Source organism: Pleurodeles waltl, chromosome 11, assembly GCF_031143425.1.
Source record: "Pleurodeles waltl isolate 20211129_DDA chromosome 11, aPleWal1.hap1.20221129, whole genome shotgun sequence".
NCBI classification, from domain to species: Eukaryota; Metazoa; Chordata; class Amphibia; order Caudata; family Salamandridae; genus Pleurodeles; species Pleurodeles waltl.
In genome coordinates this window covers 877,677,993-877,694,380 of record NC_090450.1, presented here as the reverse complement: position 1 = coordinate 877,694,380, position 16,388 = coordinate 877,677,993, and the positions used below count along the sequence as shown (strand labels likewise).

General features: G+C 47.3%; 1 protein-coding gene across 3 annotated transcripts in view; it reads right to left on the bottom strand.

Moving 5' to 3' along the window:
• The window catches only part of KCTD10 (potassium channel tetramerization domain containing 10), a 92,107-nt gene that overhangs the window by 11,597 nt on the left and 64,122 nt on the right, over positions 1 to 16,388 (bottom strand). The gene's annotated exons all lie outside the window — the stretch shown is intronic.

Sequence of the window (16,388 nt, the reverse complement as noted above, 5' to 3'; positions counted from 1 at the left end):
CTACCTCTCCTCAAAATGACCTCCTGCTCTGTGGAGTCACTCGCTACCACCGACAACTGTGCCCCTCATCACTTCTTAGCCAAATCAGGATGATGGATGACTGGGGAAAAACAGCTCTATGATACCATAGGTCACTGTGCTATATTATGATTGCAATTTATGAAAAGCAAGTGATAAAAGGATTTCTGTGATAAAAGCAGTAACCTACTGACCTATCTAAATAAAATACAGTTCTGTGATCTGCATGGTAAACGCTCATTGCAGCAGGCACATTATCCTTCTGCACTACTTAATGAGAAATCAAAACTGCCACTAGACAACTCTGATCTCTCTCCAGCAAGAACATTAATCAATTTAGAGTTGCCTTGACATTTTTATTGTTGCCTGAAAATGGCTAGAAATGCAAGAAACTGCAACAGGAGCTTTTAAACCCATAAGAAATTTGTAAATAGCGTAAATATCCATATGTGGTCTTGAGAGTGGCCATAAAGAACAAGTTACTTATCTTTGGTAATGCCTTATCTGGTAGAGGGTGTGGAGGGATAGCCTTGAAGAAGATGGACTAGCCCATTTGGATGATCTGTAAATATCGCCTTTCGAAGTAATGAAGTAATGGATTGCCAGTGGGGCAGGTGATGGCAAATCCTGCCGCCAACTGGTGTTCATGGTGGTTGGGAGGGTTTTGAGGCTGATGTGCGGGAGGGGGTAAGGGGACAACTGATCAGACTGCTGGGCACCTGTCCCAGGGTAGTTCCATGCCCTTGCCCACGCAGAGGCTAGGCAGCATGCTAGTACAGTGGCTGGATGGGAATTGGCGTGGTTGGTAGCCCCTTTCCATAGCCACAAAAGGACCAAAATGCAGATTGGGGGATAAGGGGCCACCGCGAGGCCCAAGGACCTGGCTGTAGCCCAACAATCCTTTAAGCACTCAAGTGCCAAATCTGCCTGACCTCCAAAGAGACTGGTTCCATCAAAGGGTATGTCCATAAGGTAAGCATGGACATCCCCTGAAAAGCCAGACGTTCTCAGGACAGGTGTGGCACCTAAGGGCTGCTATTGATGAAACTTCTCTGCCTAGTGTCCCGCAATGGATTATGAACTTGGTCTCTCTCGCCTGCAACGGCTTGAGAGACTACATCTAGGGCCTCCTCGGGGGCAGGGGAATAAGCCACAGGAAATAGAGGCCTGGACCACCAAGCTCTCATGGGTTGAGTGCTGCATCAGGAAACAAGGGCCCCCAGGTGCAGGGTGAAGGCAGCAGGAAATCACAGGAGCCCCTGTGCTGGGTTTGGGCCAGGTAACCAGAAAGACGCCTGTGAGGGAATCACTGAACAGGAGCAGGGGTTTGGAGGTGGGAGCTCCCGGTTGCAGCACTTCTGTCAAGTGATTAGTCTTGACTGCCACCGAGGGTAGCTGAAGTTCCAGGACCTCAGCCACCCTCCTTACCACCATTGCATATCCACGGTAGGGGAGAAAACATACCAGTATTTTGAAATGTGTCCAGTCCACTGGCTTCACCCAGTCCATTTCCTCTTTATAGGTCTGGTATTCTGAAGGGTCCAGCGTCCCCTCGCAGCCCCCCCATTGAGGACTATCCCAGAAGAATACAGCTCAGGATCCGATCTAGGAGGCAAAGCTCCTGCCGGCATAGCAGCCAATATTAGATTTAGGAACCGCTCCCTCAAAGCCTTCGGATGCATGGCCAGACAATCAAAGCACAACTTCGGGTCATGGTGGTGTTCCAGGCACCATAAGCAGACGAGGTGCCGATGCATCACCGACATTGCCAGATAACAGGATCCGCAGTGCTTAAAACCCATCTTGCGTGACAACATCGACACACCAGTTGGAAGAAACCTCAGTCAATCAATCAATCAATCAATTTGAGTATTTGTAAAGCACACTACTCACCCGTGAGGGTCTCAGGGCACTGAGGGGAGGGGGGGCTGCTACTTCTCCAGCAGCCATGTCTTGAGATGTCCTCTGAAGGTAAGTAGGTCCTGTGTCTGATGCAGGTGAGTGTGAAGAGTGTTCGACGTCTTGGCAGCGAGGTGAGAGAACGAAATGCCCCCGGCGGTCGTTCTGTGGATGCATGGGACAGTGGCGAGGGCAAGGTCAGCGGAGTGAAGCCGTCAGGTCGGAGTGTAGAAGGAGAGCGGTCAGTTGAGGTATTCTGGTCCAGTGTTGTGCAGTGCCTTGTGAGCGTGGGTGAGGAGTTTGAACGTGATTCTCTTGTTGACAGGGAGCCAGTGTAGGTCTCTCAGGTGGGCTGTGATGTGGCAGTGGCGGGGGATGCCCAGGATGAGGCGTGCAGAGGTGTTCTGTATGCGTTGCAGTCTTTTCTGGAGCTTGGCCGTGGTTCCTGCGTAGAGGGCATTGCCATAGTCCAATTTGCTGCTTACAGGGGTCTTGAGTGACCGTCCTTCTGGTTTCAGTGGGGATCCATTTGTAGATCTTACGAAGCATGCAGAGGGTGTTGAAGCAGGAGGGGGAGAGGGTGTTAACTTGCTGGGTCATTGCTAGTGATGAGTCCAGGATGCGTGCGTGGTCGGTGGGTGTTGGTGCGGTTCCCAGTGTGGCAGGCCACCAAGAGTCGTCCCATGCAGAGGGGGTGGAGTCAAAGATGAGGACCTCTGGTTCAGGCAGCTGTTCTTCATCTATTCGACGATGGCCTTCATTGCTTCATGGAGGTTGGTCTTGACGATGGCGGGGTCCTTGGTGAGGGAGAGGATCAGCTGGGTGTCATCAGCGTATGAGACGATGTTGAAGTTGTGCGGTCGGGCGATGTTACAGAGCGAAGCCATGTAGATGTTAAAGAGGGTCGGGCTGAGGGACGATCCCTGGGGTATGCCGCAGATGATTCTGGTGGCTTCAGAGCAGAATGGAGGGAGGCGGACTCTCCGAGTTCAGCCGGTGAGGAAGGAGGTGATCCAGTCCAGGGCTCTGTCGTGGATTCCTGCGTCATTGATGCATGTGCGTAAGGAGTGGTGGCAGACGGTGTCGAACGCGGCTGAGAGGTCCAGGTGGATGAGGGCGTCAAGTGTGGTCCTGATATTATCAGATGCGGCGATGAGGGCAGTTTCGGTACTGTAGTTGCTGCGGAATCCAATTGGGACGGGTCCAGAAAGCTGTTCTCCTCGAGGAAACGGGTCAGTTGTTTGTTGACAATTTTCTCTATGACTTTTGCCAGGAAGAGGAGCAGGGAGATGCACCAGAAGTTCTTGAGGTCCTTTGGGTCCGCCTTGGGTTTCTTGAGGAGGGCGTTGATCTCGCCGTGTTTCCAGCTCTCCGGGAACTGTTGGTCTCAAAGGAACTGTTGACGATCTTCTAGTGTATGGATGTGATGATGGAGCTTGCTTTGTTGAAGATGTGGTCAGAGCAGGGGTCAGATGGTGAGCCGGAGTGGATGGTGTTCATGACGTTGATGATGTTGTTGACGTGGGTCCAGGAGAGTAGGAGGCTGGTGGGTGTTTGAGTCTGTGGTGTTGGCGGGGGGGGGTCTGAGTACGGAAGCAGTCATGGATGTCTGCGACTTTGTGGTAGAAGAAGGCTGCTAGGGAGTCACAGATGTCTTGTGATGGCGGGATGTCGATGTTGGAGCCGGGTTGGAGAGCTCCTTGACGATGTTGAAAAGCTCCTTGTAGCTGTGTGCGTTATTGTCGATGCGTTCTTTGAAGGCGGTTCTCTTGGTAGTTCGGGTGAGGTGGTGGTGTCTGCGGATGGCATTCTTGAAGGCTGTGTGGTTATCCGGTGTCTGATCTTGGCGCCACTTCTTTTTGAGTCTTCAGCATGTTTGCTTGGATCTTGGAGGTCAGCGTTGAACCAGAAGGACTTTCTGTCGGAGCGTCTGTTAAAAGGTTTCTTGATCAGGGCGAGAGTGTTGGCACAGTCGTCGATCCATTGCCTGAGGTTGTGGGCTGCTGTGTCAGTGGTGTACATAGGTGGTTAGAGGAGAGGGTAGTGATCAGTTGGTCTGCTGTGACCTTGCTCCATCTGCGGTGGTGAATCCTTTTGAGGGTGATGGTGTGTTGTGAGTTTCTCGAAGGAGAAGTGGATGCAGTGGTGGTCGGTCCAGTGGAGTTCGGTGGTGTGGCTGAAGGAGACGTGTTTGCTGGTGGGGAAACTATGACAAAAAGTCAAAAAAGGCCAGGCAAAAAGTGACTAAAGGACAGTTCTCTCTCTCAGATCTGCGCTGGCTGTTCAGATAAGAAAAGAACTAACGTCTGTGCGCCTACACAGGAACCACAATATCATTTACGGCGCACCACCTACCACTGGTCTCGAAAAATCTTCCAGATCACATCTGACGCCTGGGGAGAATTCAAAGGTAAGGAACCTGTAGCTGGAAGTTCCTACCTGATAGTGCTTTTCTACTCATCTACTTTGATCAGAACTTAATTATATGATCCTTGTAGGTCTAATTTGGTAAAAAGCTAAGCAATAAAAAGTTGATCTAGAAGTTAATTTCTCGATAATCACACTTGGTATCATGTAACTATTAGATTTTGGGAAGAATATAGGTGTTCTTTCGGACACTGTTGAATGCTTAATAAAGCCTTTGGTTAGATTCTCTTAATATTTTCCTATAGATGTTCGACTTCCTTTATTGTCAACGAGTATATTCAACCATGTGCTATTTTGGCATCTGGAAGCAGTTATACAGAGCAATCATAAGCCCTGTACGGGAGGCAAGGAACCTGCACCTTTTCACTAAACACATGCTGGAAATTAACATACGCTTAGGATATTTTACTTTCTTCTGTGGAATTCAGTGTGGAACACTAAGACAATGGCTAGAGTTGGGAAAAAGGGTAATTTGCAAAAGAGTATTTTTGGTAATGTTACGAAGTGAATAGAACACTGAAGGACTTTGGACTTCCATCTTCCCACAGGGATATGCTATCATACAATTCATTTTTAAAATGGAAGTGAAAACGCATTGCGTAAATTAAGGTAAGAGTAAGTTTCACAATGTCTTAAGTCTGTAGCTGTTTCCAGCTCTTTACACATTTCTCGAGAGGTTAAAGACATGTTGTCAATAACCTTGATGGGCTCAGGCCTGTTTTTCCCCTGTTACTCTGTAACCTTGATATCTGTAAAACAATCAAATGCCCAAAGACCAATAGTGCCCAGCATTTCAGGATTGAGCTGCTAAAGTAACCTTTAACAAAAATGTGCTTTGCTTTCAGCAGACACTTGTACCCAAGAATCTCCCCTAATCTTGATCTGCCATCAAGGCATTCTGTTTTTCCACAATTTAAGGGCATTTCCTCACAAAATGTCCTGCTTTTATAGTCAATATACAAACTATTCTTTCTTCTCAGGACTCTATTGTCTTGAAAGAAAAGTTTCTGCACATTCCCATTTGCATGTGTTCCTCAGAAGATGCAGTTTGAGTGATGTCTATTGGAGGAGCCAGGCTATACTGGGGCGGGTGTAGGTCGTTTTTCTGCACATTGCTCTTATTTGCTGATGGTGTATCTGTAGCACTAAAGCAGTTAATTTACTAGATGTAGATTGGTCTGTTAGCCAACAACAAAAGGGGATTTTTAAGATCCCCCCTCAATCCGTGATAGAAAACAATGAAAGCCTCACTGGTCTATGCTGCATCTGATTTTACGGAGTTAAATGGCTAATATATGGAAATATATCTTTCAATCTCTGCCAACAAGAAACCAGTGTGAGCTGCTTGTGTAATCTGTCTTTGAACAACCACTGCTTTAAACTGGATGAGAAATGTATGATATTGCTTAGGTTAAAGACTTTTAGTGAATGGAGTAGCCCAAATAAGAGCACCTTTGGTTGAATATGGTAGAATAAATGCAACCTTAGTGCTATCAATGTAAAACTGTCATCCATACCTTTTGGACTCTCAGGCGTGAAAGGAGTGAAAAAACTGAGGATCTCCAGTGAATTTATCTTTCGGCACTAGGCTCAAGACACAGAACTGCATCAATGTGTCAAAGACGCTGGTGGTTTTTCAAGTGCTTGATCAGTACCAAAAGGGGCTGCATTACTAGAATATCCCATAACGGGACAGTTGTTTCAAGCAAGCAAATAAGCTGTTTGCTATGAGTGGTTTTTAAGTCTTCCTGAATGTCTCTAATGGCCTGCATCATAATTTGAGCAGACAAGGATCAGAACTCATGCCGGAAAACATGATAGCCTCGCAATCTGTCAAGATTCAGAGATACTGGATGATAGAGTCAATAAGCCTGCTCCCCAGGATGTGGTTTTGCCAGTGCATGAGTAATCACTAAAAGCAGAACTTAACACTGAAGGGAAAGATGAACAGGAAAGACTGATAAAGAGAGAGAGGGAGAATAGAAGGCCAGTGGCTTGCGGTTTCGGATTCCAGAGCATTTGCAACAGCGCTCTCACAAACATACCTTCTGTAGGAAGTTGGCTCTGTATGTGCTATTTCAAAGTAAGGAATAGCATGCACAGAGTCCAAGGGTTCCCCTTAGAGGTAAAATAGTGGTAAAAAGAGATAATACTAATGCTCTATTTTGTGGTAGTGTGGTCGAGCAGTAGGCTTATCCAAGGAGTAGTGTTAAGCATTTGTTGTACATACACATAGACAATAAATGAGGTACACACACTCAGAGACAAATCCAGCCAATAGGTTTTGTTATAGAAAAATATCTTTTCTTAGTTTATTTTAAGAACCACAGGTTCAAATTTAACATGTAATATCTTGTTTGAAAGGTATTGCAGGTAAGTACATTAGGAACTTTGAATTATTTCAATTGCATGTATACTTTTCAAGTTATTCACAAATAGCTATTTTAAAAGTGGACACTTAGTGCAATTTCCACAGTTCCTGGGGGAGGTAAGTTTTTGTTAGTTTTACCAGGTAAGTAAGACACTTACAGGGTTCAGTTCTTGGTCCAAGGTAGCCCACCGTTGGGGGTTCAGAGCAACCCCAAAGTCACCACACCAGCAGCTCAGGGCCGGTCAGGTGCAGAGTTCAAAGTGGTGCCCAAACCGCATAGGCTAGAATGGAGAGAAGGGGGTGCCCCGGTTCCGGTCTGCTTGCAGGTAAGTACCCGCGTCTTCGGAGGGCAGACCAGGGGGGTTTGGTAGGGCACCGGGGGGGACACAAGCCCACACAGAAATTTCACCCTCAGCAGCGCGGGGGCGGCCGGGTGCAGTGTAGAAACAAGCGTCGGGTTTGCAATGTTAGTCTATGAGAGATCAACGGATCTCTTCAGCGCTGCAGGCAGGCAAGGGGGGGCTTCCTCGGGGAAACCTCCACTTGGGCAAGGGAGAGGGACTCCTGGGGGTCACTTCTGCAGTGAAAGTCCGGTCCTTCAGGTCCTGGGGGCTGCGGGTGCAGGGTCTTTTCCAGGCGTCGGGACTTAGGTTTCAGAGAGTCGCGGTCAGGGGAAGCCTCGGGATTCCCTCTGCAGGTGGCGCTGTGGGGGCTCAGGGGGGACAGGTTTTGGTACTCACAGTCGTAGAGTAGTCCGGGGGTCCTCCCTGAGGTGTTGGTTCTCCACCAGCCGAGTCGGGGTCGCCGGGTGCAGTGTTGCAAGTCTCACGCTTCTTGCGGGGAGTTGCAGGGTTCTTTAAAGCTGCTTCTTGAAACAAAGTTGCAGTCTTTTTGGAGCAGGTCCGCTGTCCTCGGGAGTTTCTTGTCTTTTTCGAAGCAGGGCAGTCCTCAGAGGATTCAGAGGTCGCTGGTCCCTTTGGAAGGCGTCGCTGGAGCAGAGTTCTTTGGAAGGCAGGAGACAGGCCGGTGAGTTTCTGGAGCCAAGGCAGTTGTCGTCTTCTGGTCTTCCTCTGCAGGGGTTTTCAGCTAGGCAGTCCTTCTTCTTGTAGTTTGCAGGAATCTAAATCTTCTAGGGTTCAGGGTAGCCCTTAAATACTAAATTTAAGGGCGTGTTTAGGTCTGGGGGGTTAGTAGCCAATGGCTACTAGCCCGGAGGGTGGGTACACCCTCTTTGTGCCTCCTCCCAAGGGGAGGGGGTCACAACCCTAACCCTATTGGGGGAATCCTCCATCTGCAAGATGGAGGATTTCTAAAAGTCAGAGTCACCTCAGCTTAGGACACCTTAGGGGCTGTCCTGACTGGCCAGTGACTCCTCCTTGTTGCTTTCTTTGTTCCCTCCAGCCTTGCCGCCAAAAGTGGGGGCCGTGGCCGGAGGGGGCGGGCAACTCCACTAAGCTGGAGTGCCCTGCTGGGCTGTGACAAAGGGGTGAGCCTTTGAGGCTCACCGCCAGGTGTCACAGCTCCTGCCTGGGGGAGGTGTTAGCATCTCCACCCAGTGCAGGCTTTGTTACTGGCCTCAGAGTGACAAAGGCACTCTCCCCATGGGGCCAGCAACATGTCTCTAGTGTGGCAGGCTGCTGGAACTAGTCAGCCTACACAGACAGTCGGTTAAGTTTCAGGGGGCACCTCTAAGGTGCCCTCTGGGGTGTATTTTGCAATAAAATGTACACTGGCATCAGTGTGCATTTATTGTGCTGAGAAGTTTGATACCAAACTTCCCAGTTTTCAGTGTAGCCATTATGGTGCTGTGGAGTTCGTGTTTGACAGACTCCCAGACCATATACTCTTATGGCTACCCTGCACTTACAATGTCTAAGGTTTTGCTTAGACACTGTAGGGGCACAGTGCTCATGCACTGGTACCCTCACCTATGGTATAGTGCACCCTGCCTTAGGGCTGTAAGGCCTGCTAGAGGGGTGTCTTACCTATACTGCATAGGCAGTGAGAGGCTGGCATGGCACCCTGAGGGGAGTGCCATGTCGACTTACTCATTTTGTTCTCACTAGCACACACAGGCTTGTAAGCAGTGTGTCTGTGCTGAGTGAGGGGTCTCTAGGGTGGCATAATACATGCTGCAGCCCTTAGAGACCTTCCCTGGCATCAGGGCCCTTGGTACCAGAGGTACCAGTTACAAGGGACTTATCTGGATGCCAGGGTGTGCCAATTGTGGAATCAATGGTACATTTTAGGTGAAAGAACACTGGTGCTGGGGCCTGGTTAGCAGGGTCCCAGCACACTTCTCAGTCAAGTCAGCATCAGTATCAGGCAAAAAGTGGGGGGTAACTGCAACAGGGAGCCATTTCTTTACACCTTCTTAGGTAGGTTAAGCATTCATCGTTTCAAAGTGGTGAGCCTCAATGAAACTAAGAGTTTAAGGAAATTGTACAAGGATAAGTTAGTTCAAGGTTAAAAACAATACTGAAAATCTGTTTCCGGGAAACCAAGACCTAGTGATGCCACCAAGATAAATTGTACTCCACAGTCAAGTCAAAATTCAGGCAGGGGATTAGGAAACCGTAGAAAACAAACAAGGGAACAAGATAAAGGTGAGAGAAGAACAGTCAACAAGCCAGTATGAGAAGCAAAGGAGCCAATGCAACGTGGAAACTTTTCATGCGCCTTCCAAAGGGAAGTGAAGTCCTCAAACAGCACCACTGCCTACCTTGCCACAGAAGTGAAGGAAGGCAGAGAGAGGAAAGGGACACCTGATCAACTACTCCCCACCTCCCAAATGAAGGTAAACTAAGCACACTGATGTGGAGAGGATGCTCAGCATGGCTTGAACATCACCAGAATCAACTACAGCTAAGAGATAAAGAGTAATGAGATTAACCGTTATCATTGTTGCTTCGGGTCTACATGGTATCACAGACCACCTGGATTTGTGTTGTCCCAGCAATGTATTGTGCTGTGAAATGGTACTGGTCCTTCCTTTCTTTATGTGGGTAGATGGCAACCACTCTGTCAATGATCGTTCCCATTAAAGAGAAATGTGAGACGACTAGATTGTCTGGGTCAAGCTTAGCCATCTTGAGGAACAGTAGAATTTGGCTTGTCTTGAGGCAATTGGGCAAGGCATTGTGAGGGAATGGTGAGGACACTGCTTCATTTGTAAACGAAAAAAAGAAAATAATAAATGCTGGGGGCAAATTATTTTGGATGCAGCCCACTTTCACCACTGGAACTACGCTCCCTCTCCATCCTCTATCGCTGCTCTACTCTCTGGTCCATCTATCCTTGCTTTACATTTTATACTCACTTTCTTTCTCTTCTGTTTGTCACTCTTGGTCTGCCACCTCTTTCCATTTCTGATTATCCTCCTCAGCTCTCCTTCTTCATCCACTTTTACCAATCGTCTGTTATCTCTCCCCTTTATCGCAGGTTCTTTTCTGTCTCTCCTTAATCACTCAACTCTTACTCTAGTTTATGCAAGTTCGGATCTTTATGCTCAACCTCTGCCCTGATCTGTTGTTGTCTTTGTCCTTGCCTCCACATCCCTCCTTATGCTTCCCTTTTTCCATAGCCCTCACAACTCATCTGCTGTCTCTCTTCCTCTGTACCATATTTGCTCTCCTCTCTCCCTTGTACCCTGCTCTATTTGATCACTCTGCTTTTCTTCCTTCCCTCAACCACTGCTCCAATTCCACTCGTATCTTCAGTGCTGTTCTCTGTACCTCACTAGACCAGCAGGGCTCTACTATACTGAACTTTGTATTTTCTCACTCTGATTTTAACAAAAGACTAGATTGCACAACATTATACTACAACTGCAATAAAAGACCAGTGTACAAAGGCAAAGCTTGCACCAAAAAAGCACCACAAAAATTGTGTTTTTTCCACTGGTCGGTTAATGCAAGATTTACCTAACATGGCAACTTAAGCACCCTTTCTCCTATTCATGCACCCAGAAATAATATGGTGCTTGCTGTACGTTCCATTAACACTAACAGCACCCCAGGAAGTTGCTGCTGACATTATTCACAGATGCACCGCAGACCTGACCCCCCTTCATCAGTAGAGGGATCACTATTTTACTAAACATTCCAACAGAAAGAAACATCCTCGTACCATAGGTCCAAAACAGGCAACAGCAACATTTAGCCAGCACCCCTTGCATATGTACAGAACAAAAGATGGGCAACTTCAAGTACTTGCTGTTTGTTTCTATTCTCTTTACTGCTGTCCAAATCTAACACATGCAACCCACTTACAGAGACATGCTACATATGAAACAGTCTAGAACACATAGATTCTCCATTACCTTGTCCCTAGAAATTACCCCAAAACAGGACAAGCAATTTTCTTTTCCAGGCAATCCATCTACAGTTTTAGTACTGATGGATATTGAGTGCTCAGGCACGGTGTAGGCACAGAATGGACATTACTTTCCATTCAATCTATCCACCCTCACAACGTGCAGGATAAGTGTTTCCAGGATGATTAGGCATCAAAGGTCTATGAAATGATTAGCCAATTACAGAGTAATAGGTTTCACAGGCTGTGCATTTCCTACCCTGATAATAATTATCATTTAACACAGCGCTTCATTCATACATGTTCTAAAGGATTTAAATCATGGATGCTACTAGTACTGCTAATTTAAATGATACTACATTTGCAAACTGTTAGATGAATGGAAGACTTACCGGGTTTTGAGCTTATGACCTGTAGCTCACTACCCATTTACAGGATTCAAATTACAGGCACTTTGGTAAAGTTAGAAGGAAATTGGCAGCAATCCTCAGATTTCACTAGTGGAAGACACCAACAGAACACTTTGTGCCAAAGCCTAGAGCACACAGGGGGTGAAAGCTAGGAGTAGCATGACGTTCTAATTAGTCATTAGAGAGAGAAGGCAAGAAGCTTTTACTAACTGTAATTCTACTAACACCTCGGGTCTTGTTCACTGCTGCTTCTTAGCTGGCATAAGGCTAGAAAGTCCTGTTACAAATGACATTTCAGTGGGGGCCGAGAAGGTGGCTCTCCCAGAGAAAGGGCAAGCAATGGCCTTGGCCCACTGGTCAATACTGGGCTTAGGTCACAAGGCAGCTGGCCAGAGGCCATGTTACCAGGTTGCTGCAGCAACGCATGGTCAGACCACCAGAATTAAGCACCTGCAGGGCAAGTAGGTAGAGAAATGCTGGTCTTGGCTCCTGTGGATGATCAGTAAACACTGCCCGAGGCCACTGTCCATGGTCACAAATACCACAGAGCCGTCCAGAATCATTCTGCGTAGGGCCAAGTCTAGTCAAGGCACCCAACTGAGCCATCGCATCAGCAAACCAACAGAAGGCAGGCAGGCCGGCCAAGGCGAGATCAGTCATGAGCATTTCATCATGAATATCTGAGTAGCACAGTCAGGCAGATTGGCAGCTAATGCTGGGCGCAGACATTAAACTTTTATCCATGGGACAATGAAACATGGGTGGGGATGAAAAAGCCTCAATTCCCTAAAATAAGTGCCATTGGGTTCCACTGACTCAAATTAACTGACAGATGTGGATATCGAGCAGAGATTCAAATCTTTACTAGCACTGGACTTGACTACCGATGATGGGATAACACCTTCCTATAATGTGGTGTTTCAGCAGCCAAGGACTTTCAGCAGGTTGGTGAGAGCCAGGGTGCTCAAGTGTATCCTCATTTGGTGTGCTATGTAAAGGATGAGTACCTAGTATTTCAAAGTTGGTGTGAATCCTGATTTTTATCAATATTTTCTTTGTTCTAAGCCCTGCAGCTCTTTGCTCACAGTTCAACATGGAGGTCAAGTGTGGGACTGACACAGCCCTTGATGATCTTGGAGAGCTTTGCTTCTACTGGAAGCAGTGGTTATACCATTTCCATAATAGGATGTCTTTAGTGATAAACTTTCTTTAAGACCTTCATGAAAAGACCCAGAAGCACCTGTAACAGAAGAGTTTATCGAGGCTCCAGCATTTACTTGCATGTTTTCATGCTATGTAGGGCGTCCGTAGGCGAAGGTTAGGCAAAGGGAAGAAGAAGTCTCATCTCTCACATATGCTCGTGCAAAGGTGCTTTTAATTTCTTCAGAATTATGTTAGATTTTCCAGATAAATAATCTGGAATCGGTGACCATGCCCAAAAGTCCAGTAAACAAAGTGCTATTCTGAGATGAACCATTACATAACAGGATAATGGAAAGCACAAGAATCTGGAACAGGCGGACGCTGCAAAACAAGTTAATTTACTCTTTTTATATAATGCTTCAAACTACACTTCTTTGTCTGCCTGTAATAACAAGTATAATTATCACCCAATTAAATAGTGTTCAATCTACCAGCATCAAAAGGATGGAAGGCTAGTTTTGGTTGGGCCAGAATGCATAGTTGTGATCTAAAGATTACAACAGATGTCAGCAGTCAGCATTACCTCACTGAGCAATCCTGCTGGCATTAATTTTAAACTTCCTAGAATTACTTTTCTTTTCTCTGCAACACTAAACTGATTTACAGGGAAAACATTATTAAAATTAAAGACTATGTACTATCTATTCTTTAAGTTTTGCAGAGTGCCGAGAGGCTCCTTATGGTTACTTCAGAGAACTAGTTTAAACCAATAAGTCTAAAAGTTTCTGGCTAAAGAGTTAAAAATGTTGCTAGAACTCCAGTAAGTGATAAAGTTTATTAAATCTACATTTTGTCTTTATAGCCGGCTGAATCTACTTAAACGTGATAGCTAACTTGGTTTACTCCCTCAAGTTTACTTTTATGGGTACCACAGGTTCAAGCACCGATCCACAAGTAAGGGAAAGGTCATGTAGAGCACAGGCAAAATCCTTGGAAGGCTGCATAGAATGAAGGGTTGCTTTCATGACTGGATGGACTAAATGACTTTAAACCCATACCGATATGAAAGCAGCACATACTTTTATTTAAAGGGACATACACAGTTTCTTTCTGCAGAAAAGGTGTAGGAAGCTGGTCTGGTGTGTGGTGGGTACCCAAGGTACTTACACCTTATACCAGGTCCAGGTATCCCCTCTTAGTGAAGTGTTGGCAGAGTCTAGAAGCCAGGCTCTCTAGAGGTAGCTGTGGAAGAGCAGCCGAGGCTTATCTAGGAGACATGCAAAGCTCGTGCAATACCACTGTAGTCACACTGTACTTACACACATGAAAGAAAACACTCAGTTGTACAAAAATAAAGATTATTTAGTTTTTTAACGCAATACCACAAAATACTAGAAGGGCAACCCTCCAATAGGAGGTAATACACTAAATATGTACATTAGTAATCAGAAATAGACATAGAGAAAGTTAGAAAACAGCAATAACCAATAGGGCCCCTAGGGGGAGCACAAACCATTTACTAAAAAAATTTAATGTGAACACAGGACCTCCACATAGGTAACTGGAATGTGTAGAGGGGAGCTGGGAGTACTAGAAAACCACAGAGGTCTCAACCCAGGAGGTGGAGGGGGTGGGGGATGGGGGTGAGTCACAGGGAACCCTCAGCGTCACAAAGAGTCCACAGGAGCAGAGGCAGCACCTGCAGGAGTCCCACAGGACAGGGACACAGGAGTCGCAGAAGAGGCCCACGCAGCACTACAAAAGAGGATCCCACGCCGCCGGAGAACCACACAGGAGGCTGTGCTTTGCAGGAAGGAGTGCTGGGGGCTGGAGCTACAGGTCGCCTGAAGATCCCTAGGAGGAGATGCAAACAAGCCCTTGCAGCTGCAAGAGAAGCAGTGCACAGAGATACTGTCCTGCGTGGGAAGGCAACGGCTTACCTCCATCAAAGGTGGACAGCTTGCAGAGAGGACCAAGAGGACTACTCCGGACCACCACCCGTGATGCAGGATCCACTCAACTCAAGATGGGGGAGATCCACGCAGCCATTCGTCGCTTGCTGTAGGTGCCTGTGGTTGCAGGAGAGTGACTCCTTCACTCCAAGGGCGATTCCTTCTTCTTCTCGTGCAGGCTGAAGAGTCGCTGTCTTCAGAGGATGCACAGCCGGGGAAACGTTGCAAAGCTGGCAGGAGTCATGGAAACAAAGTTGCAGAAGAGTCTTCTTCGTTGATTGCAGCGTTATCGGTTTCTGGAGGATCCAGTCGCGGTTCCAATGGCCAGACGTCGAAGTGAAGGTTGCAGAGGAATCCTGCAGGAATCTTGCAAGCCAAATCTAAGGACCCACCCAAGAAACAGACCCTAAATAGCTTTGAAAGGGGGATTGTCACCTAACCAGGTAAGCACCTATCAGGAGGGGGCTCTGATGTCACCTGCCTGGCCTGGCCACTCAGATGCTCCCAGAGTTCCCTACCAAACTTGGAAACAAGAAGGCACAATCCAGGGACCCTCTGGAGGAGCTCTGGGCACCACCCTTAGGGTGGTGATAGACAGGGGAATGGTCACTCCCCTTTCCATTGTCCAGTTTCTTGCCAGAGCAGGGACTGGGGGTCCCTGAACCGGTGTGGACTGGTTCATGCACGGAGGGCACCAAATGTGCCCTTCAAGGTAAACCAGTGGCTTGGGGAGGCTACCCCTCCCAAGCCAGTCACACCTATTTCCAAATGGGTGTTACCTCTCTCTCCCAAAGGAAATCCTTTGTTCTGCCTTCTTGGGCTTTATCAGATCAAGCAGCAGGAGGGCAGAAACCTGTCTGAGGGGTGGCAGCAGCTGGGCTGCCTGGAAAACCCTGTAAGTCTGGTGGTAGCAATGCTAGGGGTCCTCTAAGGAGCCCCCAGAGTGTATGGAATCATACTTCCAATACTTGCAACAGTATTGGAAGTATGGTTCTGACAAATTTGATTCCAAACATGCCCAGGTTCAGAGTTACCGTTATGCAGCTGGACATGGGTAGTGGCCCATGTCCAATACACGTGTAAAATGGCATCCCCGCACTCACAAAGTCCAGAAAAATGGACCTGGAGTTTGTGAGGGCACCTTTGTAGTGAATGGGTGCCCTCACACACAGGTACCTGCACCCTGCCCTCTGGGGTGAGAGGGCCTACAATAGGGGTGACTTACAGTGACATGATGCAGTGACCTGTAGTGAAAACAGGTGCATGCACCAGTTTCATGCAAGCTGCAATGGCAGGCCTGCAGAACCCTTTGCATGGGCTCCCTATGGGTGGCAGAATAACTGCTGCAGCCCAGAGATCCCCTGAAACCTCAATGCCCTGGGTACCTAGGTGCCATATACTAGGGACTTACATGGGGGTACCAGTATGCCAATTGTGGGAAGAAAAAGGTACAATTTACAGGAGAGAGCAAAACTACTGGGGTCCTGGATAGCAGGATCCCAGTAGAAACAGTGAAACACACTGACAAAAGGCAGAAAATGGGGGTAAGTATGCAAAGAAAGAGGGTACTTTCCTACAGAAGGACAAGCTAGTTACCTCTGTTAACACTCTTTCTGGTTGATACTCTAATACCAGGTTCCTTCTAACCATCATAATAAGGTTCCAACTTCGATCCTGACACACTGTCACCAACAATATGTTTGAGTTCTTGGTGTCTGAGCATCGAAAGATTAAGAAACAGATGTCAGGGCACAAAGGTGGCATTTATATCAATTCCAGGGCACGACAGTCACGGCAGAGCTACATGTCAACATCTGTCAGTGCAGACGAGCACTACTAAAGATTCTCTGTTCC